Source organism: Artemia sp. Qi Xiang Cuo, chromosome 9 (genome assembly GCF_049724085.1).
Source record: "Artemia sp. Qi Xiang Cuo chromosome 9, ASM4972408v1, whole genome shotgun sequence".
Classification (NCBI taxonomy): domain Eukaryota; kingdom Metazoa; phylum Arthropoda; class Branchiopoda; order Anostraca; family Artemiidae; genus Artemia; species Artemia sp. Qi Xiang Cuo.
Genome location: NC_142802.1, coordinates 19,153,794 through 19,175,160, shown reverse-complemented (window position 1 = coordinate 19,175,160; position 21,367 = coordinate 19,153,794). Strand labels below are relative to the sequence as shown.

The 21,367-nt window shown below is 37.9% G+C and overlaps 1 protein-coding gene, 1 non-coding gene and 1 pseudogene across 2 annotated transcripts in view; 1 reads left to right on the top strand and 2 right to left on the bottom strand.

Annotated features, from left to right (window-relative positions):
* Positions 1-21,367, bottom strand: part of LOC148948399 (pentatricopeptide repeat-containing protein 2, mitochondrial-like) — a 447,312-nt gene that overhangs the window by 192,538 nt on the left and 233,407 nt on the right. The gene's annotated exons all lie outside the window — the stretch shown is intronic.
* On the bottom strand, positions 6,365-6,556 carry LOC148948402 (U2 spliceosomal RNA). The gene has a single exon (XR_016142254.1). It is a non-coding gene; the product is annotated as a U2 spliceosomal RNA (small nuclear RNA).
* On the top strand, positions 12,052-12,168 carry LOC148948401 (U5 spliceosomal RNA; annotated as a pseudogene).

Below are 21,367 nucleotides of genomic sequence, written 5' to 3'. Positions count from 1 at the left end.
AAGTGGTGAAGGGTTGTAAACATCACTGAGCTTCACGCCGAGCAAGGTGATGGCCAACGTGCTTCGGGTGACCGCAAAACTTGGGACCTTGTGGTGTACCTTATCCCCAAGAAACGCTCAATGATGATGACAAATATAATGATGAAAAGTTTGGCTACGACATCCCCGGTATTATGCGATGCGACGAGAATGGCGCTCTCGTCGAAAAATATGCTAGCTAACGTCCTATCAAGAAGAGAAGGCCTGAATATCGGCTGCTTCAACCTGTGCTCAATTAAATGTTCATTGAAACAAGCTTTTGTAGCTGATGAATTTATCTTTATAACCTTGATATTTTAAGCGTTTCTCAGACGAGACTAAATGAACGCAGCATCTTAACCCTGGAATCCTCGCCTGGGAAGGTGGTCTCTTTTTATAACTCGGGACCATTAGATGGATCTGGCCGTGCAGGAGTAGGTATCCTGTTGTCCCCCAAAGCAGTTACTGGCCTCATCGAATATGAGCCTGTGTCTGAGAGAATCGTACGGGCAAGAATTAAAGGTCACACGAACAATCTGACTGTCCTTAGCGTTTACGCCCCAATAAGAGATGCCACTTAACAGCAAAAAGATCAGTTTTACAGTGACCTGCAGACAGTCATTGATAAGATTCCCCGGAAAGATATCCTCCTAATTGGAGACGACTTCAATGCCAGAATCGGCGGAAACCTGAATAACTCGGAACGTTTGATCGGCAAGCACGGCCTTGGAGACAGGTGCACAAATGGAAACAGGCTTTTGCTGTTTGCAATGCAGAACAATCTCGCTGTGGCTAACACCTGGCTTAGGCACAAGCCGTGTCATACGTATACATGGGAATCGCTTGATGGAAGAGTAAAGGCCCAAACAGATTATCTCCCTGTATCCCGACGATGGAAATCCATGGTGTTGGACTCGAGAGTGCACAGAGGTGCTGACACGGGATCGAAAAATGGATCTGACTACTTCTTGCTGAAGACAAGACTAAAGTACAGACTTAGCTCAAGGAAGACTACTATGCCAAACCAGAAAATAGACGTTTCGAAGCTGAAAGTAGATGATTACCGAGGAGCATTTGTCCTTGAACTCTCAAACCGCTTCGCTGTCCTTCAAGATGATACCGAGGAGGCAATCTCCACTGATCAGTGCCCCAAGATAAAGATTGAGAATAAATGGAGCAAATTCAGGGACCACATCAATGAAGCTGCCGCAAATATACTTGGATTTGTCAAGCGTAAAACCAAGAAATGGATCACAGAAAAGACAATCAAACTCTCTGCCAAGAAAAAAGAAATGACCAACAGGAAGTCCCCCACTTACAAAGTGCTACGACAGGAATGTCACAAATCAGCAAGACCTGACAAAAAAGCCTACTGGTCTAATGTTGCCAGTGATATGGAAAGAGCCACATCACGGAGCGATACACGAAAACTCTATCAGATACTTGGAGAATGCACTGGGAAGAAGAAGCAAACTACCATCCCCTCGCTTAAGGCGAAGGATGGGAAAATACTCACAAGCAGCGAGGAACGTATCGAAAGATGGCGAGTTCATTTCCAAGAGCTATTGAGACCAAGAGACAACAGTAATCGAAAGCAACCACTTACAGAACCGCAGAATCCCCCGCACAACCAGACTTATGAAAATGTATGCACGGACCCAACCTGCAGGGATGAAGTAATTAAGGCGATCCAAGTTTTGAAAAACCATAAAAGCCCAGGAATAGATAGTATTCCTGCTGAGTTACTGAAAGCTCTCCCCGAGGCGGTGGTGGATGAACTTCATTGCGTGATTACCGAAGGTTGGGACAATGAATACATCCCATATGACTGAAAGACATCAATAATTGTCCCTATCTTCAAAAAAGGAGACCGAATGGACTGCAAAAACTACCGAGGTATATCCCTTATCCCCATGGGTTGCTATGACCAGATTTTTAGCCTGCGACAGATCCTTGAACACCGGTTTAAACACCAGCAGGAAACAATCCAAATCTTCATAGACTTCATTACCGCGTTTGATTCGGTCCATCGTGATGCAATATGGGAGGCAATGAGAGAGGACAGTTTGCCTGAAAAGATCATCAATCTGCTCAAGGCATGCTATGCTGGAACAAAGGCCCGGGTAGGTGTCGATGGCGATCTTTCAGATCTGGTCCTCATCGAGGAAGGTGTACGTCAAGGCTGTGTCCTTTCACCAACTTTGTTTAACTTCGTCATCGATTTGATCCTAAGGGTCCTGGGCAATTATAAAGGCGTTGTAGTGAGCCCGTCCTTCTCCGTCACAGATCTTGACTATGCTGACGATGTGGACATGCTTGCTGAATCCGTTGCAGAAGCCCAGGCTATGATAAATGACGTGGCAGTCAAGGCACTTTCGACTGGTCTCCAAATAAGCTTACCAAAAACAAAATCCATGCGAACAGATGGGATGGATGAAACCCCTGTGACTCTAAATGGTAATCAGATAGAGGACGTCCAGTCGTTCAAAAACCTCGCATCGATGATAAACCCTGCCGGTGAATCTTCAGAAGAAATCCAGAGCCGCATATCGTCAGCCTAGAGTGTCTTCCTTCAATTACGGAAATATCTCTTGAAACGGAGCGAAATATCGCTACGCAAAAAGCTCCGAGTGTATGAAGCTATGATTCTCTCGGTCCTCCTCTATGGATGTGAAACGTGGTCACTTAAAGCAGCCGAAGCATTTAGCTTGAATATATTCAACCACAAATGCCTGCGCTATATCCTGGGTATCCGCTTCTCAGATAGAATCTCGAATGAAGAAGTAAGGAGAAGATGTAGGGATCGCCCACATGTCTCTGACATTGTTAAGCATAGGAGACTGAAATGGTTTGGCCACACAATGGGCGGACCAGATGACCATATAAACAAAAAATGCCTCAAATTTCTACCACTACCTGCTTGGAAGAAGAGGGCAGGAGGCCAAAAGAAGACGTGGCGAGCTACAGTTAAGTCTGGTCTGGAGCCAATCGGAGGATTCCGAAAATACGGCCGTCACTGGGAACGCCAGTGGCTGGAAATGATGGAGCCCGCCACCCTCGAGCGAAACCTATAGAAGGAGACATGTCGTCATCTGCTGGGCACCACGATGAGTCTTGATGCGGCTTGAATGTGCAACAAGTGCAAGTACAAGTACAAGTACATGGCTTTTTTACTAGATTTCGGGAAATTTATTAGATCCTCTAAATTTACTAGATTTTTTTAACTAGATCTAGCAAAATCCTACTGCATGGCAACCCCGATCCGAGTGCAATGGAAAGCTGGGATGCCAAATGGACACTTTTAGTGGCTTTTGGACACTTTTTCACTCTGAGGGACACCAGGACACTATTGGGTCAAAAAAGGCAGCTTTTTGAAAAAAAAGGACCCTTTTTGGACATTTTTCCAAATAAAAAACCAAATGTTTTTATTTTTTTCATTTTTTTAATAAATATGACTGCTTTTAATTTGTACTTTACTTTTAAGCTTTGGTAACGTCTTGGGGATTTTTCTTAGATGTTTTTGCACCCTGCGCAAACACTATTTATCAACCGAATAGGAATAGGACCTAAAGTCTTAATCAATGTGATATGCTAGAACTTTCGAATCCATCTTTTTCTTCTATCTTACAGTTGACGTTTATCATCAATTCGGTCAACTTCAAGGACCCACCTACTGCTGGTGGCAAAGTCACCAAGGCTGCTGAGAAGGCTGGAAAAAAGAAGTGAATGGCCAGTCCCTTCTGGCGCATTCCACATAAATCCCTGTGGCGTGTAGCCGTGTGCACATGGCTGTTATTACACTGCTGTCATAGAAAGAAAGGAGTTTCGCAGAAAAGCTGTGTTGCAGCTCAATTTTATTTATAGCCGCTAGCAAATGTTTCTGTTTTATATTCTATACTTTCAGCTGTGATTTTTTTGTCAAACGCTGATCGCCAGTTTCTATTGAGTATAACTCAAGCAAATTTATTTCAATTTGCCTTGTCTTCTCACTTTTTTAGTTCTCAAAAACATCATTTTTGCTCAGGGCTACTTCTAAATGTTCAGAAAACGGCAAGATAGAGAAGTTGTTTAATGATTTTAACCACTTGAACAATCAGCTGGATGAGTGGTTAAGGTGATCAACGTTTTTTGTTGAACTTTAAAATCATGTCGGTCAAATTAAACATTTCGTTGCTACAGCCGTTCAAAGACTCGCATCTTTTTCGCATGACTTATGAAAATGCCGAAGTGAAAATGAAACTCTATGATTGGTTCTTTTCTTTTCGACTAAGATAGGTAGCGATAGAGGTATCAATAATCGATATAACATTTTGCTCTTTTGACATTCTCATGACGATTTTTTTCTGCCGTCTCTTCACATTGAAATAGCACTAAACATTATTTATAGGTAGTGTTAATGTCAAAGCTGGAAATACCTGCAGAAATCATGCAGGTAACAGACCGCTAGGTAGCAGAACTAAGAAGGACAAATTTCACAGGTTTTTCGGTACTTTTTTTCACAGGTTTTGAAAATTCATAGTGGCAACCCTGTATTTTGGCTAATTTTCTGGAGGGCCACTAAAAGTGTCCTTTTTTGGATGATTTGGACACTTTTGTCCCTAAAAGTTTTGGCAACCCTGATGGAAAGGCTTCACCCTAGGAACGCCTCTTTCATGATCAAGACAGCTCTCCAGTCAGGTAAGTATGATTACTTAAATCTAACATTTTACTAATATCTTTCGACATAAATTCGATTGCTTTGGATGCCACTCAATAGCTCCAATCAATAAAACAGAAGCATGTGGAACAAAACTGTTTCACATCAATGAATCAAGTCTCTAAATTATTTTTAGAAATAGACATGTTCCATTTCATTTTCATAGTCAAACGTCTTAATCGTTTGAATACAAATTTACCTTTTTAAGAAAAGCAAATCAGGAGTTTCTCACTCTGTTATCAACATAACTGAATAGTCGAAACTTTAATTTCTGAGAACCCTGTGGATGTTTTACTGATTAATAATTTTAAAAAACTTTTTCCACAAAATATGTTTTACAAAGAAAAGTAAAGAGCTCTATTAAGCCAAAAATGAGCAGAAATAGAGTATAATAATCTTCTAAGCGTAAAACTACCACAATTTTTTTTTCTGCAGACAATCTTCGAAATTTCCGCAATTTCTGTGAAGATTTTACCAAGTTAAATTTTCTAAAAAACAAATTATCATGTTATTGAAATCTTCGCAATAATTCAATTTTTAGAAAATTTAACTTGGCATAATCTTCGCTGAAATATTCGAAATTTTAAAAACTATCTGCAGAAAAAGGGATTACAGATTTTGACTCTTCCCCAGTTGCTCTATCGATTCATATTAATCACATATTCAATGTTACATTATGTGTTAACAGTTACCGCAGCACAGTGGCAAGGCGACAGCCTGAGCTCCAAGTGACTGAATTGCTGCTCATTGAATATGTTTTCTCGTCATAGGATTTTTTTTGTCCGTATTTACTTGATTGAACATTGAATTCCTTATCGCTTTCAAACCTTGTTAAAAAACCGATAAGGATTTACTAGGATTAAGGATTTACTCTAACAATTTTCATAGCTCTGGTTTCTCCTCATATCGAATTAATCTATTGTCTTTTACTAAAGATTAATCATAAGAACTTTTTGCACAAAATAAGTTTTTCAAAAAAAAAGTAAAGAACTCCATTAAACCAAAAATGAACAAAAATAGATTATAATTTGTACTTTACTGAAAAAAATTTAAGTGAATTTACTGGAAAAAATATGCATTGTCAGTTTAATATACATATGCTGATATTTATCCCTTAAAATCTTATTTAATTTTTGTTTTCTTAAAGTTAGAAGTGAAAACATTTAAAAGTCAAATATGAACAAAAATTCAATCTTTTCAAAAATGAAAAACAAATTGTGAAATTAATGGCATTGAAATTAACTCGCATCCTAGGAAGGATACGAGTTCAAGCCAATTTGTGGTAAAGATGTCTTCGGATTGGTACCGCGTGTGTCTTTGCTCTTCATTTTCGTTTTGACACGTCACCGCTTTTCTTCTAGCCGCGTGTGTCTGCTCTTCATTTTTGACTCGCTAAAATGATCGGGGTCAGATGTCTTCTAACCTCGTGTGTCTTTGGTCTTCATTTTTTGACTCGCTCTAACTGTCGCTTTCGCATATCTGGTTATTGGCTTTTTCACCATCAACTTTCGTAAATTATATACAATTTTTCTCCTTTTCTTTCAGATGAAAAAAATATGATGTTGAATATATTCAAAAACTTGAAAATTACAAGAGTTATTTCTATTAAGTTGGAAAAACGCATTATTCCTATGATTGGTTTCCTCTCGAATGGGGTGCACCAATCCCGGAGGTACTGCAATTCCGGGCGATAGTCTGGTGGGAGCGGGGCAAGCCCCGACATCCCTCCGGTTTCCGAAAATCAGTTTAATATTCTGGGCAACATGAAGGGACCGTATCAGATATTAAGCTATTAAGAACAGATACTACACTTTGATCTTATCAAAAAGGCTGAGAAGGGATAATTTAACAATGATTGTCAAAGAGTTTAACAGAATACGAGTAACAAAGTTTGTCGCAAATTTAATTTCGGTTGCAATGCTCAAATAAAGTTCAATAAACTTATCAGTTTGTATTTAGATTTTACAAAACAGCAAAAAAATATTTCCAATAATATCAAAGTTTATTTCAAAATTCTAATGGTAAACGGGAAATTTTCCAATTAAGACTTGGACAAAATTGTCCCAAAATTACCCAAGAAAACACGCTCATTTGCAATGAAAATTGTCACTCCGCCAGTTGATACCACTGGTGTTGATGAAGAGCGTCAATTTATGGAAATTAGGGGGGCAAGGCCAAATACAGTGCCCCTGCCGATATTTTGTCTGACTCGTTAAAACTTAACGCAATGCATTTAAACAAATTTCCGATGTTTTCATTAAACTTTTTTTTGTACCCCTGCCTCCAAAACAATATTATGGACGCGGCCCTGGGGGGGGGGGGCAACAGAATATTTTTCAGAGTTCAGGGAGTGGAATTTCGTTGTCTTTTCAATATCTTTAACAAATATGCGTAACAAAAACAAGCCCCTTTTCAATGATAATACCACGGAAAGTTTTTTTTTTATCCAAGAGGGGGGCTACAGGAAAAACATAAGAAAATGGTATTCATATATGCTACTTGGTAACAATGCAATTTGTATTGTGAAATCATTAAATTTGCTTCAAATTTGGACTCAAAAGCTGAATTTTTAATCACATAAGCAAAATACACAAACACGAAGCAGTGAGACTTCAGATAAACGATTGCTTGCTTTAATTTTATTAGTATGTATCCTTTTCATAACTCCATTTACTTGATTAATTCTATATTTCTATCTTGTTACTAACAATGTAGCGAAAAGACTGCATTGAAGAATAAATGGCCTTCAGCTAAGATAGTAGAATTTCAGCATAAACTTATCAAAGCACCCTAAGCTTTGAACCCTGGAAAAGCAATAGAAAAGGAAAAAAAGTCCTTAAAGATGGACTTTTTGTTACTATAGCCGTGTTGGACCATAGGGGGGGGGGACGGGGCAACAGAGTATTTTCTCAGAGTCTAGGGAGGGGAATTTCGTTGTCTTTTCAATATCTTTATCTTTCAATATCTTTGTCTTTTCAATATCGTTGTCTTTAGTAATACTAGGTGAGCAAATAATGTGATCAATATTGCTCTTACTGCCTGAATGGTGAATGTGAGAAAACGGATGAGTTTTGGGTGTATTAAAAAAACAAGTTTTTTTAACTGAAAGTAAGAAACGACGTTAAAACTTAAAACGAACAGAAATTATTCCGTATATGAAAGGGTCTGTCCCCTCCTCAACGCCTCGCTCTTTACGCTAAAGTTTTTTATTTAAAAAAAAAAATAGAGTTGTGAAAAAGTCAAATTTTAGCGTAAAGAGCGAGGCGTTGAGGAGGGGACAGCCCCTTTCATATACGGAATAATTTCTGTTCGTTTTAAGTTTTAACGTCGTTCCTTACTTCATTTAAAAAAACTTGTTTTTTTATTTAATTTTTGAACGTTTTTGAATTAATACAGGTTTTGATTTTGGCTCAACGTACAGGAATAACTGAAACAAAATTTGGATATTAATTTTACTTTTTTGGTTAAATGGCTTTCTCGAAAGTTGTTTAATTTTATTTACGAGAGTTTTTATTAGTAATAAATATACGCAACTTACGAATTAACTTATGTAGCGAACTTCTATATTAATATATTGTTATTACGTATATTAGGGGGCTCGCCTCCTAGTCAATACCTTGCTCTTTAAGCTAAAGTTTGAATTTTGTTCCAATTCTTTAAAAATGACCGCTTAATCACAATGGCCGTTAATTAGAATAAATAGCTCTTATGAAAGTAGTAAAAAATCTTTGGCTTAAAGAGCGAGGTACTGACTAGGGGGTGAACCCAATCATATACATAATATTTTCTGTTCGTTTTAAGTTTTGATGTTGCTCCTTACTTTCAGTTGAAAAGCTTGTTTTTTTATTTAATTTCTGATCTTTCTTTTTAAATAATGCTGGGAAATCCGGCGTCCCCTTTATAGCATTGTCTCTTCCCCCATAAAAACATCCTTCATGGAAAGATCCTCTCAGATAACCCTCGACCCCCCCCCACCCCCACCCCCCCACTACCAGAAAAAATCCCCCTGAAAACGTCTGTATACTTCGCAATAACCAATACTATATGTTAACATTGGGTTAAGTCCATAACTTTCAGCCCTCCCCCTAGGGACTTCGGGGATTAAGTAATCCTAAAAGACATAGTTATCATATTTTCGACCATGCTAAACAAAATGGCTATCTCAAAATTTTGATCGGGTGACTTTGGAGAAAAAAAGAGCGTGAGAGGGGGCCTAGTTGCCCTCCGTTTTTTTTTGGCACTTTAAAAGGGCACTAGAACTTTTAATTTCCGTTCCAATTAGTCCTCCCACGATTTTCTAGGACCACTGGGTCGATACGATCACACCTGGAAAAAAAAACAAATAAACTCACATCCGTGATCTTTCTTCTGGCAAAAAATTCAAAATTCCACATTTTTGTAGATAGGTGCTTGAAAGCTCTACAGTAGGGTTCTCTTATACACTGAATATGATGGTGTGATTTTCATTAAGGTTCCGTAACTTTTAGGGGGTCTTTCCCCCTTTTTTCTAAAATCAGCCAAAGTTTCTCAGGCGCGTAACTTTTGATAGGTAAGACTAAACTTGATGAATCTTATATATTTGAAATCAGCATTAAAATCAATTTTTTTTATGTACCTATTGATATCACAATTCCGTTTTTTAGAGTTTCGGTTGCATTGAGCCGGGTCGCTCCTTACTTACAGTTTACAAACTGTTTGAATATGATAAGATGGAAGGCAGTCTAACAACGAATCAGTTCTCACTGACGAATGATTTATATCGGTATTGAGGTCACCAATATAATCTAGAGAAATAGAAACAATTTTTTCCACTAAAAACTTCAACGTGTTGCAATCTTTGCCATATCTAGTCATCGATCTGGCAGAACAATCATCATAAGGCAGATAAGAATTAATGAAAACTATAGTGCCCATACGAACAGCCAAAATAAACTTATCTGAGTAAAAATTCACCGGTGAATGCAAATTTGGATCGCGCTTAAAAACACGAGCTAGCCCTCTTGTGGCTTTGGAGTAATAAAAAAACACATTATAATGAGGTATTCGAGACAAAAGGTTAATGCTAAAGTCTGTAAGAAGATGCTCCTGTAGACAGACCAAATGAAAATCATTGTAGAGCTCATCAATAATAAAGTCCTTATCGCTTGTACCATTAATATTAAACGATATTATTGAAAATTCCAAAGTCATTGCAAAATGGGGGAGCGCAACATTAGTTCCTTAGATACTGGGCCTGAAAGACTATAGGAAGCATGATTTTTGCCACAGTTAGCACACTTGGGAACAGCGATACAAGGACATTCCTTAGTAGACAGATGTGGCCCAGCACATCTGGCACATTTCAGGACATTGCTGGTGCAAGCACTTTGAAAGTGATCGTATGACCGGCATTTGAAGCAGCATTTAGGTATTTTCTTAAATTCGTGAATTCGAAGAAATTCATATCCAACTTTAATTTCTTCTTTGAAATAAGCAGACTGAGTGAAGGAGTCTTCAAATTCAAACTTGACTCACACAGTCTTGGCCAGTCGATTTGCACTTTTTATACCTTGCAGTCTTTTAAAGACTGAAAGGTCGACATCAACTGGGAAACCTCTGAGAATCCCAAACAAGTGCTTGAATCGTGCTTTAACTGTTGCTCCGGTAATAAAGTTCTGAACTGATGTACAAAAATCTTCAGTTGCAGATTTATGAATATTGACATATCATCTGTCATTAACAAGTTTCACGCTACCAACTAATTCATGCCCAGCTATTTGATCTAGAACAGATTTGCGTTTAATCGGATCAGATAGATCTGAAGGCACTTTAGAGACAATAACTGTCGCATGAGTGTCAGTTGCTGGGGTAGGTTTGGGTAGTTGAGGAAAATTCAACTGATAATTGTCAAGTTTCCCTGACATTTTAACAACCACTTGTTGTAGCTCATTAAACTTAGAGAGTAAAGAAGCATAAGCATTGGCAGGGAGACATGGCACCTCGGTAGGTCGCTTTATCACAAACAGGTACAAAAGTATCGCTACTGTCAAGAGATCTTAACAGAGAAATAATGCCACTAAAATGACTAGAAAGTGCATTGTTCCCCTTACATATTGGGCAATCCAAATCAGGTGCACTTATTTGCCACAATGAACTTTTAGCTTCTTTGACTATGTTCACGTCAAAAAACTCCATACCATACCTTTTGATAATATCCTCCTCAATTCTGCTTAGCAAATTGCTTTGAATAGAATTCAGCACTGGGGAATATACAAGTTCAGGCGTTTCGTCAATGCTCTTCATGGCTATCGCAATCGCCACACAAATTAAAGAGTCACTGTATTAATTCAAGAAAAAGCACTGAAATAATGAATATCGAAATATAGGTCAAATTAAAAGCAAACTAGATTCCAATTTATAATCCTCTTAAAGCTAATTCAGGTCAACAACTCACTTGGAGTAAATTATGACCTCACCGAAATAAATACAGACATGCAATATTATCCAATACAATTTTGGTGTTACCTCATTGAACTCTGAATGTAAACTGATTATTATTGTTAAGACGATAAAGGGACATGTAGAAATTGATCTTTGGGCCCTTTTGAAAAGATTAATTTCTTGATTAACTTACATTTTTGAAATATTACGGAAGCATTATGCCTAAAATTCCAAGCATATGAGAGAGTTGAGGATATAATCTATAATCCGGTTCTGGAATTTTCTCCAAAACACCTCTTAAATAAACATATTTTGTTGTTCTTAGTCTTGTATTAAGGCAAATGATGGTATCAATGACCAGTCACCATGATTAAATTAAATTGCCTTAACTGATTGAATTCCTGATGCATTTTGTTTTTGAAAATATTCTGTAATTATTAAATATGATTTTTAATTGACCTAGGATTCGAATTAAATTGCTTAAATTTAGATTAAGTCACAGAGGCTAGTCTTAAAAAGTGAAATGCCCATCATCACCATACATTTCATCAAGTCAATTACGTTGGTACATATAAAACTAAAACTTTCATCACAACCATTAAGCTTCTTTGAATATTTGAATAGGGGAGCCTGTTGCTACAGCAATTGATCGACCAGTCAGTTACAATACAACTATTTTTGAGCCTGGTTACTCAATATTTATATTATTTTCTCCGGATGTAGTTTTAGTATCATGTCCTTAAAGTTGCCCATGAATTGCTGCTCATTGAATATGTTTTCTCATTATATGAATGTTTTTGTCCGTATTTACTTGAATGAACATTGAATTCCTTATTGCTTTCAAACCTTGCTGAAAAACCGATAAGGATTTACTAGGATTTATTTTTAACTACTCAAGTCAACTCTAACAATTTTCATAGATCTGGCCTCTCCTCACATCGAATTAATCTTTCGCCTTTTACTAATGATTAGTGTGGGGAGGGGCACTTGATGAGTCTTAACAGATTTTTGAATGCCGAAAAGCAGATTAGCTTATACTATTGTAGTATGTTTGAATATTCCAAGATTACTTATCTGACCAGCCATGTTACTTCCCCCAAGCGTTTCACGAGACGTAAATGACATGAGAGGTTAGTAGGACTACTACTTGACGAAACGGTCTTGATTAGTGGTCAGACAAGTATCCCTGGAAAATACAGGATAATTGAAGTCATATATGAACAAAAATTAAATTTTTCAAAAATGAAAAACAAATTATGAAATTATTGGCTGATAGTAAAAAGTGTCAGTAATTGTGAAATGTGGCGCAACTTTCAGGGGTTTGTAAATAAGCTATGTTTACAGTGGAGTACACGTGATTAATGTTGTTATTCGCCTAGTTGCCTACAGCGTTTCAGGTGACAAGTTGCCAGATAAGTATTTGTTGTTATCTTTTGCAGATTACACCTGAAGAAGCTAATTTTAAGCGGGTAAGGGATGCTCAAAGGCACTCTTGGCTTGGTGCAATAACAAGCCAAGTCCTAGATGCTCTTGAGTCCCTATTCTCTTAGGGCCCTCTTTCCTCCTTCGTCTAGGAACAGTATTTCTATTCCAGTATAGGAGGTTCCTTTGAGATATTACAGAGGTAAATCCTTTCATTTGGAGATTTCCATGGTATTTTAACCTAATACTGCCAAAGATTTTGGTCTCTTTGGTTCCTTATCTTGTTTCTAGTCACAATGCTCTGTGTGACGGGAGAACGTGATTCAAGAGACAATGCTCTGCATGAAGGGAGAAAGAGAATCAAGAGGAAATTCTCCATGGGAAGGGAGAAAGAGAATCAAGGGAAAACGGTCCGTGAGGAATGAGAAGCCTGGAGCCTAAATATAACTAACACAAAAACCTTGTGTTTTACCATCTCAAAGTCTTATCTTCGCTGATACATCCAGGAAGTCTGAAGCATGGCATTTTGACAGCTTCACCAATAATTCGTTGGTTCACATATTGAAATCGTTCAACGAAGAGTGAATTCATTGACTTGATGATTAATGTGCATTCTTTAAGATATTTTGGTACAAGGAATTGGTGTGGTCAAGGCTGACCCTTGTTTCTATAGCAGGCTTTGTTGCAGAGCCTTCCTAAATTTTGCAGAGGGAGGATACTTTGTGAGGGCCCTTGGGCCTGTACGATATTGGATGAAAAGATTCTTGTTTTTATTTGTTAAGTTCTTAGATGGTGTAAAAACGAGCAAAGTCCAAGTTACATTCAGTCCTCTTTTGTTTCGTTTCAGAAAGTAACTATTGCTGGATTTGTTATCTTTACAGCATAGTCACGTAATTTATTTAGTCTAAAAAGTAGAGAGCAAAGTATTGCTCAAGAAATATGAACAAAACTATTACAAGTCCATACAGAATGATAGTCCATAAGCCATTGCTCTTCTGCATTTGAAAAATCAAAAGATAATACCATTTTGGAATGCAAATTACCTCGTACTATCTTATTTCTACTAAGTCTTTTTAGCTCCAGTCCATATTTTAGGACTTTTTTCATTTTCTATTGCTTTTCCAGGGTTCAAAGCTTAGGGTGCTTTAATAAGTTTACACTCAAATTCGACTATAAACCTTGGATTATACTTGAATGCCATCTATTCTTCAATACAGTCTTCTGGCTACATTATTAGCAACAAGATAGAATTATAGAGTTAACCAAGCAAAGAGAGAATGAAAAGGATAAATACTCACTGTTTTGTTGCTGCTTATTTTGCTGGGGTGATTACAAATACAGCTTTTGTGTCCATATTTGGAGCAAATTTTATAATGTCACAGTAAAACTTGTATTACTATACCACTTATGAATAAAAGTAGCTTCAATTGGGAGAGGGGGGGGTATTTTCCTATAAGATTTTTTCTGCATTCCTTCTCTCAGATTCAATAAATTCGTGGTATTATTATTATTATTTGAAAACGGGCTTTTTTTTCGTATTTTTGTTAAATAAATTGAAAAAAACGAATTTTCCCTCCTTGGATTATAAAGAATACTCTTTTGCCCCCCACCCTCCCCAGGACCGTTTCCAGAATTTCTGTTACGAGGAGGGGGGGAACAAAAGGTAAGTAAAAACCATCAAACATTTGTTTAAATGCATTGCGTTCCTTTTTAACGAATCAGACAAAAATATCGGGGGAGGGGGCACAGGATGTGACCTAGCCCCTTGAATATCCTTGCGTTGATGCTATTGATCAATACTAATTGTGTCAACTGGCAGAGTGGGCATATTTTCTGCAAGATTTCTTTGTCTTGCAAGACCTTGATTAAAAAAAAAAAACATTAAACTGCCCAGAATATTAAACTGATTTTTGGAAACCGCACGATGGCCCGGAATTGCAGTACCTCCGGGATCGGCGTACCCCTTTCGAGGGGAAACCAAATCAATCATAGGAATAATGTGTTTTTCCAACTTAATAGAAAACACTCTTGTAATTTCCTAGTCCTTGAATATATTGAACCTTATATTTTGCTTCATCTGAAAGAAAAAGAGAAAAATTGTATATAATATACAAAAGTTGATGGTTAAAAAGCCAATAATCAGATTTGCAAAAGTGACAGTTAGAGCGTGTCAAAAAATGAAGACCGAAGACACACTTGGTTAGAAGACATGTGACCCTGATTATTTGAGCGAGTCAAATATGAAGATGAAGAGCAAAGACACATGCAGTACCAATCCAAAAGATATATATATATATATATATATATATATATATATATATATATATATATATTTATATTGTTTGGGGAAATGATGGAAGTGGGGGGGGGCTAGTTGCCCTCCAATCACTTTCGACTATGAAAAAGGGCACTAGCTCTTTGAAATTCCAATCGAATAAGCATTTTTTAAGTTTCTACGGCAACGCCTCCTATAAAAACCTTATATGCCCCCGGGGCATAACTTAAGACCCTTGGCCCTGAGGGTTCTGGGGGAGTGTTCTCCTCAAAAACATATTTTCTATCTTGAAATACGCTGAACTACGCTGAACAAAATGAACAAAATCAAAATCTCAAAATTTTGATTGGATGTGTTTGGGGGAATGATGGGCGTGGGGTGGGGGGGGGATAGTTGCCTTCCAATCACTTTCGACTATTAAAAAGGGCACTAGCCAGTCCAATTTCCAATCGAATGAGTCCTTTTTGAAGTTTCTACGACAACTTCTTCGATACGAAGTACCCGGGTATGGAGAAAAAAAAAACACATTGTGCCCACATCGTTCTTTACTGCAGACAGGTCGTCCCCATACTTCGATTGCACTGTGTGGTCAGTCATGAGGCTATTAATCATTATTAGAAATAAAATGGGACCCATCAGAGTTCCCTTGGGCACCCCACAAAAGATAGGAAGGGGATTGGAATAAACATTTTTATGTTTAAGCCCTTGAAAACGATTTTTTAAAAAGGAGGCAACAATTTTAACTAGAAAGGGACGAACTCTAAACTCCGTCAGCAGTTTATTTAAGAGGATATTGCGGTCAATTAGGTCGAACGCTTTCTGGACATCAATTAGTAAAAGATTGAACCAAGTATCAGGGTTTTTAAGAATGGTGTCAAGAAGACTATCAAGATAGTGTGGAGTAGATGTCTCCTTAAGGTTTCCAAATTGTTTTAAGTCAATAAGTTCAAGAATCTCTGCCTTTAACCAATTAGCTATGACACCCTCGTGCACTTTTGAAAAAACTGGGGTTAAGGGGATTGGTCGAACTCCAGTAAAATCGTTCACGCCTCCCTTCTTTTGGATTGGAGTAATATAGCCCAGCTTTCAAAACGACGGGTAACACCCGGAATTACTAATATCATTAAAATTACTAACAAGGGATCTTGATGGTTTACAAGGGAATGGTTTTATTAGATCAATTGGGATATCAATGGGACAAATACCATTTTTTTTCATTTTCTGTATTTTTTATTATTTGCTTCGCCGAAATTTCCGTGATTTTATCTTTTGGAGCCTGAGGGATTAGCTGATTTGCCGAGAGAGGGGGGAACGTTTGCACAAAGCTAGCTAGGTGTTTATTAGGCTCATTTGCTGTCTCTTCAGGCAGTTCATCCAGAAGAAAATCAAGGTTCTTGCACGACCGAGCCCCTAATTCGTTCACTTTGTTAAACCATTGCTGAGGTTTGCTCTGTTATATATATATATATATATATATATATATATATATATATATATATATATATATATATATATATATATATATATATATATATATATATATATATATATATATATATATATATATATATATATATATAACCTAACGTAACATACGAGGCGAACTACCCCCCCCCCCCTCTCACGCTCACCTTTTCCCCAAACACATCCAATAAAAATTTTTAGATAACCATTTTATTCAACGTAGTGGAAAGTTTTGGAAATTAGGTCTTTAAGGATGACAACCCCTCCCCCCACAGCCCTCAGGGCAACGATTGTAAGTTATGCCTTGGGCTCATATAAAGTTTTTATGGAAAGCGTTGTCGTAGAAACTTCAAAAGGGCTCACTCAATTGGAAATTGAAAGGGCTACTGCCTTTTTTAATAGTTGAAAGTGATTGGATAGCGACTAACGCCCCTCTCACGCCCACCATTTTCCCAAACACATCGAATCAAAATTTCGAGATTGCCATTCTATTCAAAGTAGTTGAAAGTTCTTGAAATTAGGTCTTTTAGGATGATAACCCCCTCAGAGCCCTCAGTGCAAGGGTTGTAAGTTATACCCGGGGGGAGGAATTAAAGTTTATATCGAAAGTTGTTAGAGAAATTTCAAAAAGGGCTCATTTGATTGGAAATTGAAATTGCTCTTTTTAATAGTCGAAAGTGAGTGGAGAGTAATTAACCCCCCTCATACGCCCACCATTTCCCCAAAAACATTCAGTCAAAGCTTAGAGATAGCCATTTTGTTCAACATAGTTGAAAGTTCTGAAAATTATGTATATTTAAGGATGACAAATAACCAAGAGCCCCTTGGGCAAAGGTTGTAGTGTATGCCCTGGGGGCATATAAGATTTTTTAGATAGAGTTGTCGTAAAACTTCAAAAGGAGCTCATTCAATTCGAAATTGAGAGGGATAGTGCCCTTTGTAATAGTCGAAAGTGATTGGAGGGCAACTAGCCCCCCCCCCCCAGACCCATCCTTCACCCAAACACATCCAATACAAATTTTGATATAGCCATTTTATTCAGCTTAGTTGATTTCCAGATATAAAAGGTATTTTTGAGGAGGACACTCCCCTAAAACCCTCAGGACAAGGATTATAAGTTATGCCCTGGGGGCATATAAGGTTTTTATTGAAATCTTTGTCGTGGAAACTTGAAAAAGAGCTCATTCGATTTGAAATTCAAAGGGATAGTACCCTTTTTAATAGTCGAAAGTGATTTGACCCCCCTAACCTAACCTAACATAAACCAGAGACGACACACACACAGAGACGGCAAAAACGGCAAAAAGACGGCAAAGTGACGGCAAAAATTTCAAACAGGGCTCATTTGATTGGAAATTGAAATTGCCCTTTTTAATAGTCGAAAGTGAGTGGAGAGTATTTAACCCCCCTCTTACGCCCACCTTTTCCCCAAAAACATTCAATCAAAGTTTTGAAATAGCCATTTTGTTCAACATAGTTGAAAGTTCTGAAAATTATGCCCTTTTTAATAGTCGAAAGTGATTGGAAGGCTTGAAATTTTCATAGTAAAGATCGATGTGGGTATAATGTATAATTTTTTGTTGTTATTGTTGTTTAGACCAGGGTACTTCGTATCGAAGGAGTTGTCGTGGGAACTTGAAAAAGGACTCATTCGATTTGAAATTCAAAGGGCTAGTACCCTTATTAAGTTTCTACGACAACGCTTTCAATAAGAACTTTATATGCCCCCAGGGCATAACTTACGACCCTTGCCCTGAGGGCTTCGGGGGGAGGGGTTGTCATCCTTAAAGACCCAATTTCCAAAACTTTCAACTACGTTGAATAAAATGGTTATCTAAAAATTTTGATTGGATGTGTTTGGGGAAAAGGTGGGCGTGAGAGGGGGGGGTAGTTCCCCTCAAATCACCTTCGATTATTAAAAAGGTTACTAGCCCTTTGAATTTCAAATCGAATGAGCCCTTTTTCAAGTTTCTACGACAAAGATTACAATAAAAACCTTATATGCCCCCAGGACATAACTTATAATCCTTGCCCTGAGGGCTGTGAGGGAGTGTCTGGGGAAAAGGTGGGCGTAAGAGGGGGTTTAGTTGCCCTAAAATCAATTTTGAATATTAAAAGGGTACTAGACCTTCGAATTTGAAATTGAATGAGCCCTTTTTCAATTTTTTACGATAAAAATTTCAGTAAAAACCTTATCTCTATGTGTATGTATGTGTATTATCTCTATGTGTGTCGTCTCTACGTGTGTGTCGTCTCTACGTGTGTGTCGTCTCTGTGTGTTTGTCGGCTCTGTGTTTTGTTTGTCTCTGTGTGTGTGTCGTCTCTGTGTGTGTGTATTCTTTGTGTGTTTGTCATCTCTGTGTGTGTGTCGTATCTTTATGTGTGTCGTGTCTGTGTGTGTGTCGTCTGTGTTTGTGTGTCGTCTCTGTCTGTTTGTTGTCTGTGTGTCTGTGTGTCGTCTCTGTGTGTTTGTAGTCTCTGTGTGTATGTCGTCTCTATTTGTGTGTCGTCTCTGTGTGTCTGTGTTGTCTCTGGCTTATGTTAGGTTAGGTTAGGGGTTAGTTGCCCTCAAATCACTTTTTAATATTAAATAGGATACTAGCCCTTTGAATTTCAAATCAAATGAGCCCTTTTTCAAGTTTCTACGAAAAAGATCAATAAAAACCTTATATGCCCCCCGGGCATAACTTATAATCCTTGCCCTGAGGGTTGCGGAGGAGTGTCCTCCTCAAAAATATGTTTTCTATCTGGAAATCAATTACGCTGAACAAAATCGCTATCTCAAAATTTTTATTAAATGTGTTTGGGGGAAGGATGGGTATGGGGGGGGGCTAGTTGCCCTCCAATCACTTTCGAAAGGGCAGTAGCCCTTCGAATTTCCAATTGAATGAGCTTTTTTTGATATTTCTACGACATCACCTTCTGTAAAAACCTTATATTCCCCCAGGGCATAACTTAAAACCCTTGCCCTGAGGGTTGTGGGGGAGTGTCCTCCTCAAAAATACATTTTCTATCTGGAAATCAAATACGCTGAACAAAATGGCTATCTCAAAATTTTGATTGGATGTGTTTGGGGAAATGATGGGCGTGGGGGGGGGCTAGTTGCCCTCCAATCACTTTCGACTATGAAAAAGGGCACTAGCTCTTTGAATTTCCAATCGAATAAGCATTTTTTAAGTTTCTACGGCAACGCCTCCTATAAAAACCTTATATGCCCCCGGGGCATAACTTAAGACCCTTGCCCTGAGGGTTCTGGGGGAGTGTCCCCCCGGGGCATATAACTTCTTCGATACGAAGTGCCCGGGTATGGAGAAAAAAAACACATTGTGCCCACATCGTTCTTTACTGCAGACAGGTCATCCCCATACTTCCATTGCTCTGTGTGGTCAGTCATGAGGCTATTAATCATTATTAAATAAACTTCATCCAGAAGAAAATCAAGGTTCTTGCACGACCGAGCCCCTATTTCGTTCACTTTGTTAAACCATTGCTGAGGTTTGCTCTGTTATATATATATATATTTTTTTTTTTTTATATATATATATATATATATATATATATATATATATATATATATATATATATATATATATATATATATATATATATATATATATATATATATATATATATATATATATATATATATATATATATATATATATATATATATATATATATATATATATATATATATATATATATATATATATATATATATATATATATATATATATATAACCTAACGTAACATACGAGGCGAACTACCCCCCCCCATCTCACGCCCACCTTTTCCCCAAACAAATCCAATCAAAATTTTTGGATAACCAATCTATTCAACGTAGTGAAAAGTTTTGGAAATTAGGTCTACCCGGATCACAACCTCTTCCCCCACCGCCCTTAGGGCAAGGATCATAAGTTATGCCTTGGGCTCATCTAAAGTTTTTATGGAAATCGTTGTCGTAGAAACTTCAAAAGGGCTCACTCAATTGGAAATTGAAAGGGCTACTGCCTTTTTTAGTAGTTGAAAGTTATTGGATAGCGACTAACGCCCCTCTCACCCCCACAATTTTCCCAAACACATCTAATCAAAATTTTGAGATATCCATGTTGTTCAACGTAGTTGAAAGTTCTGGAAATTAGGTCTTTTCGGATGATAACCCCCTCAGAGCCCTCAGTGCACGGGTTGTAAGTTATACCCGGGGGGGGGGCATTAAAGTTTATATCGAAAGTTGTTATAGAAATTTCAAAAAGGGCTCATTTGATTGGAAATTGAAATTGCTCTTTTTAATAGTCGAAAGTGAGTGGAGAGTAATTAACCCCCCTCTTACGCCCAGCCATTTCCCCAAAAACATTCAGTCAAAGTTTAGAGATAGCCATGTGTTAAATGTGTTTGGGGGAAGGATGGGTATGGGGGGGGGCTAGTTGCCCTCCAATCACTTTCGAAAGGGAAGTAGCCCATCGAATTTCCAATTGAATGAGCATTTTTTTATATTTCTACGACAACGCCTTCTGTAAAAACCTTATATTCCCCCAGGGCATAACTTAAAACCCTTGCCCTGAGGGTTGTAGGGAGTGTCCTCCTCAAAAATATATTTTCTATCTGGAAATAAAATACGCTGAACAAAATGTCTATCTCAAAATTTTCATTGGATGTGTTTGGGGAAATGATGGGCGTGGGGGAGGGGGCTAGTTGCCCTCCAATCACTTTCGACTATGAAAAAGGGCACTAGCTCTTTGAAATTCCAATCGAATAAGCATTTTTTAAGTTTCTACGGCAACGCCTCCTATAAAAACCTTATATGCCCCCGGGGCATAACTTAAGACCCTTGCCCTGAGGGTTCTGGGGGAGTGTCCCCCCGGGGCATATAACTTCTTCGATACGAAGTGCCCGGGTATGGAGAAAAAAAACACATTGTGCCCACATCGTTCTTTACTGCAGACAGGTCATCCCCATACTTCCATTGCTCTGTGTGGTCAGTCATGAGGCTATTAATCATTATTAAATAAACTTCATCCAGAAGAAAATCAAGGTTCTTGCACGACCGAGCCCCTGTTTCGTTCACTTTGTT